This window comes from Scardinius erythrophthalmus (genome assembly GCF_964197995.2).
Source record: "Scardinius erythrophthalmus genome assembly, chromosome: 2".
NCBI classification, from domain to species: Eukaryota; Metazoa; Chordata; class Actinopteri; order Cypriniformes; family Leuciscidae; genus Scardinius; species Scardinius erythrophthalmus.
The window spans coordinates 60,215,269-60,222,581 of NC_138222.1; positions in this window are offsets into that span (position 1 = coordinate 60,215,269).

The window sequence follows — 7,313 nt, forward strand, 5'->3', positions numbered from 1 at the left end:
TATTATTTATTTTTATTTCATATGTTATGCAGTTATCAATATTCATTTCCACTCGTATCCAGCATCAAAAGACCGACCTCGACTTGGAAATGAGTAGCTGGTGACGTTTAGTTGAAGAATGTGGAGAAAATGTCGTAAGCTAATTATGTTTAGCGACAGAGATTTATGACTGTTTTTACAAACTAGGCTTAAGCTCCCAGACTAAAATTCATGTCATAACATAAAATCGACTTATTTCAAGGGTTTACTTTTATATTTACATTAAAAAATCCACAAATCTTTTAAATCTATGTTGCTTTTTTTATAGACTAAGATGGAAAACTGTTCTAACGGCATATTGGCTTTTGTCTTCAGCAAATGTTTTTTTATTAACATTTATATTTAAATGTTTTTAATTATTATTATAATTATTTTATTTTTTTTGGACAATCCAGCTTTCTCGTCTCTGATGTTTACAATAGGCCTACTGAGATAGTTCATCTTCCTACTCCCTCATAAAATACAGACTGAATCAGTTTCTGGTGTTTTTTACTATAGTATCAGAGGTCTGTGCGCTGCACTATTGATTTTTCAGTTGTTCACAAACGTTGACTTGTGAACCTACATGTAATTTGGTCCGTGTACTTTTTCGTTCATTCATTAGGCCTATTTCGGAATGAAAGATGAAATTTAAAAAAGGGTCAGCTTGGTTTTTTGTTTAAAAGAAAAAAAGCAGAAATGGTTGTATTTTGTTTTCCAAATGTATTGTTGTCATCAAATAATAGTATTAGAAAATTAGACGACATTTCCGATCGTTTTTTAATTTGTAATATTTATTTGTACGTTTATTGTATTTCATTTGACTGATCCTAGATCAGAGCAAAATCCAAATCAGTTAAAATCCACACTTGTTTATTTAGTAATTTGTTTATACAGAACATTTGATACAGAATAAAACTGGCATGTTTACTAATTACTGAGACGAGTGATCTAGAACAAGCAACATGATATCATTGTAAGCTATTGGAAGAACATACACAACAACACACATACACAACATTTTTATTTACAGTTTATGGTTAAGACAACAATGGTTTTCACAGGTTTATGAACACAAAAATGTTATAACAAAATCAATACATTGGGGAATGCCTGAATTTTATATAAGTTTAATATTATTTTTATATGAGTTCCATATTTTTATTTATGATATAGGCAAGCAATAAGAGTAAAGAGCAAGAGTGCCGTTTTTCCTGGAAAACCATATTGCAAGTGTGATATTGTTATAGAACGGTTAAATAAACAAGTTAATATACATACATTATAGACACATATTGTCTGTTTTTTTGCTAAATGAAAATAGTTTTAAACAAAGCCACATGAGAACAGTTGCTCGTCTGAGCAACACGTAATGAAATAATCTCTTAAATCTGCACGATTAATCGCTTGAAACCACACTTGATTTGGCAAAGGCTGCGATTATTTTATGCGCAGTTTGTCAGTGCAGAACGGCTGATCGGTAGTAAATGTAGTAAATGCTGCTCCATCTGAACGCCAGAGGGCGTCTCACACACACACACACACACACACACACACACACACACACACACCTGAACACTAGAGGGCGTCTCACACACACACACAAACACCTGAACACTAGAGGGCGTCTCACACACACACACAAACACCTGAACACTAGAGGGCATCTCACACACACGGCAAAAATGAAGTAGTCATACAATAACACACATCATTCCAGGAAATCCCTATCGGGCATCATACTGTCTGTTCAATAAACAGAAGATTGAAATGCTTTGATTAAACATGACTAATAAACACACAACTGCCTTATTCTGTGTAAGAATCACATCATCTCACAGAAGGAGGAGCTCAACTGTCGTTATGAAGTGAGTTTGGAGTAAAAGCATGTTATTAAATGTTGTCTGTTGTTGGACAAGAGGTTCATAAATGCTTCTCATGTTTGAAAGATGTTTGACGCGTGTTGCTTTTTCAAATGCACGTTATAAGTGACTCAAACTCACAGTGTTTACAGAGCCATACATCAATGACAAGCTGCGCATAAAAAAAATAATCGCAGCCTTTGCGATTTCATAATCGCGATTAAAGCTCCACTATGTAACTTTTGTATGTGACCACAAGAGGGCGCAGTTTCCAACAATAACAAAGGCGAAGCTTGATGACGCTATGAAGGAGGTGACGATGGGAGATGTCGTTTTTAATGCGTTTTCACCATAGCAATGTATCTAAATGGAATTAATGAATCATGATCACGGATGAGGTAATTTATTCGTTTTTGTATTACCTGTATGTCTGATCGTATTATTTTATGTCATCATAATTAATGAACTGCAAGGAACGTGAAATGTTATGCTATATTATCCCGTTACAACATACAGCTATTTGTCAAATGATTTGTTTGGTTTATGTTGTGCAGTTTTACGTTTTTATGGTTAATGCCGTGTTGTTTAACGTGTTCAAACCAATATCTAAAAGTAAATTTGAACGAACATTTGCAAGTAATGACTAAATATATTTTTTAACAACATATCCGATTGTATTTAATTGTACTGCCATAATCTCGGTCACCACACGTGATAAAAAGCCTTACCGAAGTACAAAGAGCAATATAACTTTGTTTATAAGTGCTATTATTGACAGTTGCATGTCTTACCTGTCTATCAATACACTCGCGAGAGCAGAGTCTCTGTCAAGTCCAAGATAGTCGCGCAGCTCTCTCCATCTCGAAAACGCCTGCCGATATTTATCTGGATTTTATTCCTCCGTTTGTCACACAGTCCGTGACTCCGCGTGTATCCGAATATGGACGCTTCCGTTTTGTTGGCACTTCAATACTCGCCAAAGAGTAATCGTGATCCATAACAGCTATAACCATAGAGAGCCTAAGTCCCTCCCCTTCCGGTCGACCACCATGGGACCTTATTTCGGAAAAATATCCCACATGGAAAGAACCTATATGAGGATATATGCGCATATATGAAACCTATATGCAGTTTATATGCACATATATGCTGCATATATACAGCATATATGCACATATATGATCATATATATGCGTATATATGCCACATATAGGCAAAATTGAGGTGCATATATGTGCATATACAGGCCATATAGGTCTCCTGTATTGCTTCTTTATATCCACATATAAGCCCTATATGTACATACAAGATATGTCTCCTCATATCTCACTTTGGCAACTGTCATACATGATGCCTAGCTCATATTTTCTATTATCAAGGCAATAACTAAGAACTAACTAAAAAAAATTATGCAAGAACTTATGTATGTGCGAACACGTGAATTTTTTTTTTTTTGGCAATCAAGCCTTTTTTCCAATTCCAAGTCACTTCCAGATTTACATTACAGCTCATACACATCCACACATTCACCATTACATCCACCAAATGCAATGCAAAATGCAATGTTTTCTGTATTGTCTTAATGCAGGTTTTTTTTTTTTTTTTGTGAGCATGTTTTTGTTCAGTCCGATGTAAATATATCTGCTGTGCTGTGCATATGTTGCACTGACTTGTTTGGTGAAAAAAAAATGTTTCAATAGCGTACCTGCTGCAAATATTTATGTAAACATGTATTTATGTAAATTATGGCAAAGCATACTAAAGTGATTTTATGCCCAACAGTGTAGTTGGTTAGTCAAAAATCTGGTGATTATGAATCAAGTGTGTGCCATTTTGTGGTGAAGTGTGCAACCAATACTAAATGTAGTTTTGGTTGCAGTGCTTCATTTTGCATGATATATTAGGTATTTTGCAGTTTGGGTGTGTGGTTTTGTAAATTGTGTTAAATATAAGTATATAATTTTTTTAATAAAACCACAAAAAAAAATTGTTCGCAAAATTGTGTGTTAGCAATTGAAAAAAAAAAAAATTGTTCTCAGAGCAAGGGTGCAGTCAGGTGCAGTAGGTCAAATTACTGTTTCATTCATGATTGGTTGATGTATTTAGTATTTGGCATAGCAACAAGATGCTGATTGGTCGAAATCGCTTCAGCCAAGGAATTTTCCAAACTGACAGGCAGCTGGAAGCGGACTATCGTTCGTTACACGACACAGCGCGGTCGAGTTTATTGGTTTATTTGAAATATTTAACTTGAAGAAGACAAAATTGAAAGGTGAGTTCTGATAATTTATGTTTATATGTAATTCACAAGTTGAAAAATATAAATGTTTCAGCCACTTGACGTTCATTTAGCGAGTTAAACTAGCTTTGCGCCGAATGCTTTTTAGCCGGTTTGACTTGTATAAGTTACACTTTTTAATCTTTGACTAGTATTAAGTCATTGCGTGTACATAATATGGCATTTTTCTCTCCATTATCCACTATAACTGTTAAATGTTAACTTTGCTATTAGGCAACATACAACTGATTGCCCAAGGTCGCTGCAGCCGTTACTGCATTTTCAAATAGATGGAGAGCGGGAACTTCAGTGCACGAGCACCACAACAAACATGGCTTCGCCCTCTATCGTCAGAACACACACTCGAATAGGCGGTATGCACTGGCGAGCATGACGTATTTCCGGTTTAATGTCAGGATGGTTGTAAACATCCGGTTATTGTCGAGTGAAGTGCTACCTATGCTACCATTGAATGCTTGTCGTCAAAAAACCCAAAACTGTTAATTTTCGTCGTTGTTGTGTTGTTTATGTTAATGTTTTTACTTGTACTTCGTCTTTACTGATAACGCGATGACATGTAAACGTACGAAATTGTCCTTTCAAAGGCGGGAAGACAGCTCTTCTAGCCACCACTGCTGTGTTCCGCTATGCACAGTGTCTGCAACATGCAATTCTTCTGTTAGTTTTTTTACTTTTCCCAAAGACATCGAATTACATAAACGGTGGGTGATTAACATCCGACGAGACAGGTTTCTTACAACAAACACACGAGTCTGCAGCCGACACTTTCAAAGTGAAGACGTGATAGAGCCTCCGACTCCAGCTGGGCGCAGACGTCTAAAGAAGGGAGCTGTTCCAGTGCTTTTTCAGTGGAACAATTTCAGTCTGCCAGCCCCACGGCCCGGAGTTTGGGAAAGGACCGAGCGTCCCAATACAGAAACCACGCACGATCCATCTGTGGAATTGGACCATCCTCCTCCTGACCATGACTACTGCGACAGTAGTGAACCTGCTGCGCTGGATATGTCTCTTAACCACATGGAAGAACTTCATGAAGAGATAGCAAGACTCCGAAACCTAATAGAGGAGATATCTATCAGCAACAAATTCTGCTTGGAGCGGTTTTCTGGATCAGATGATGACATAAGGTTCTTCACAAGGTAAATTAAAATGTCCTGTGTTTACACCTGTGTTTAATAGACGTTTTAGAGCTTTCAACATTTATTAGTATTATTAAGCCTATCTGTTTAAATGTTGCATGCGTGATGTGTGTGTTGTTGTAAGCTACTGGAAACCTTGAATTTCCCTCGTGATGAGAAAAGTATCTATTTAAAACTATCTAGATCTATCTACTAGTGCATTGTATTTTAAAATACTGAGAAGAGCAGTAAGCAAAAGGACTGATGTGTGTGGTCCAGTTTTTGACCTTAGTGCCTAAATGTACCAGGATGTTTACAGTAACTGTCAATACGGATGCTAACATGCTTGCAATTTAATGTAATGTAATGAAATGTAACACCTATGTCCCACAGGTTTGCAAGTCACGCCCACCTGATGGCCTTTTGGAAGCAGATAGAACCAGCCACCTGCAAGATGGTACGGGTGACAAGAGCACGAAGTGTAATGAAGAATGATGAGGTCCCTCACACCGGCAGTGCAACGGTGAATATATTTTACAGTTGTTCTTAGAAAGCAAGATATATTGCATAATCTTATCAAATCCTTACATCTAATTCTTTCTCTTTTCAGATTCTTCAACCCATTGATGAATTTTTTCTCTTTATGAATTACTTGTCATTGGGTCTGATGCAGAAGGATCTGGCCCACAGATTCAAAATCCACCAGTCGACTGTAAGCCGCATCATAAATACATGGGCTAACTTCCTGTATACTGTACTTGGGGCTGTGGGTATTTGGCTGGATGAGGAGACTGTAAAATCTCACATGCCAGAGGTTTTTCAGGGTTACTCTGATACACAAATTATTTTGGATTGTACCGAAATAAGTTGCCAAACACCAAGTTCTCTTCTCCTCCAGAGTGAGGTGTTCTCCAACTATAAATCACACTGTACATTTAAAGGATTAATTGGGATGGCCCCTCACGGCGCAGTAACCTTTGTGTCGTCTCTCTATGAGGGTGCCATCAGCGATAAAGAGATTCTGAAGCAGTCTGGCATTGTGCCTCTCTTAAACCCATCTATGGCCATAATGGTTGACAAAGGTTTCCTCGTAGAAGACTGTGTGCCCTGCAAAGTCCACATACCTACCTTTCTGTGTAAGAGAGCACAACTCTCTGAGCCAGAGGTCAGGAAGACACAATCTATTGCCAGACTGAGAGTCCATGTTGAGCGGCTCATTCGCAGGGTTAAGGAACATAAACTATTCGGCACAGAAATCCCTCTTTCATTGACGGGCAGCATTAATCAACTTTACACAGTCGCATGTCTTTTGGTCAACTATCAAAATGGGCCCTTGGTTAAAGCCTGGGCAACCAATGGCTAGTGTTGGCAGCACAACGTTAAAGGAGAAGTTCACTTTTAAAATGAAAATTCTGTCATCATATACTCACCCTCATGTTGTTTCAAAGCTGTATGAATTTCTTTCTTCTGCTGAACAGAAAGGAAGATATTTAGAAGAATATCAGTTACCAGACCGTTTTTGGGTCCCATTGACTTCCATAGTATATTTTTTTCCTACTATGGAAGTCATTGGGACCCAAAAACTGTCTGGTTACTGATATTCTTCTAAATATCTTCCTTTCTGTTCAGCAGAAGAAAGAAATTCATACAGCTTTGAAACAACATGAGGGTGAGTATATGATGACAGAATTTTCATTTTAAAAGTGAACTTCTCCTTTAAAGGGATGGCGTGTTCATTCATGCTCTCTCTCTCGATCGCGAACTGAGCTCGTTTGTAGCGGAATGAGTTTTTGAATCTTATTAATCTTATTAATCTTATCACTTATTTTACGATTTATTGTACAAAACTTATTTTTACTTATTTTACATTTATTTAATTTACAATTACAATTTATTTTACAATTTGATGTTACAATTTGTATATGTGATGATTAATATTACAATGTTGTAAATAAGACAGTTAACAAAATAAACTTTAAAATGATTGTACAATAATGCAACAATTCATGTGTCTGT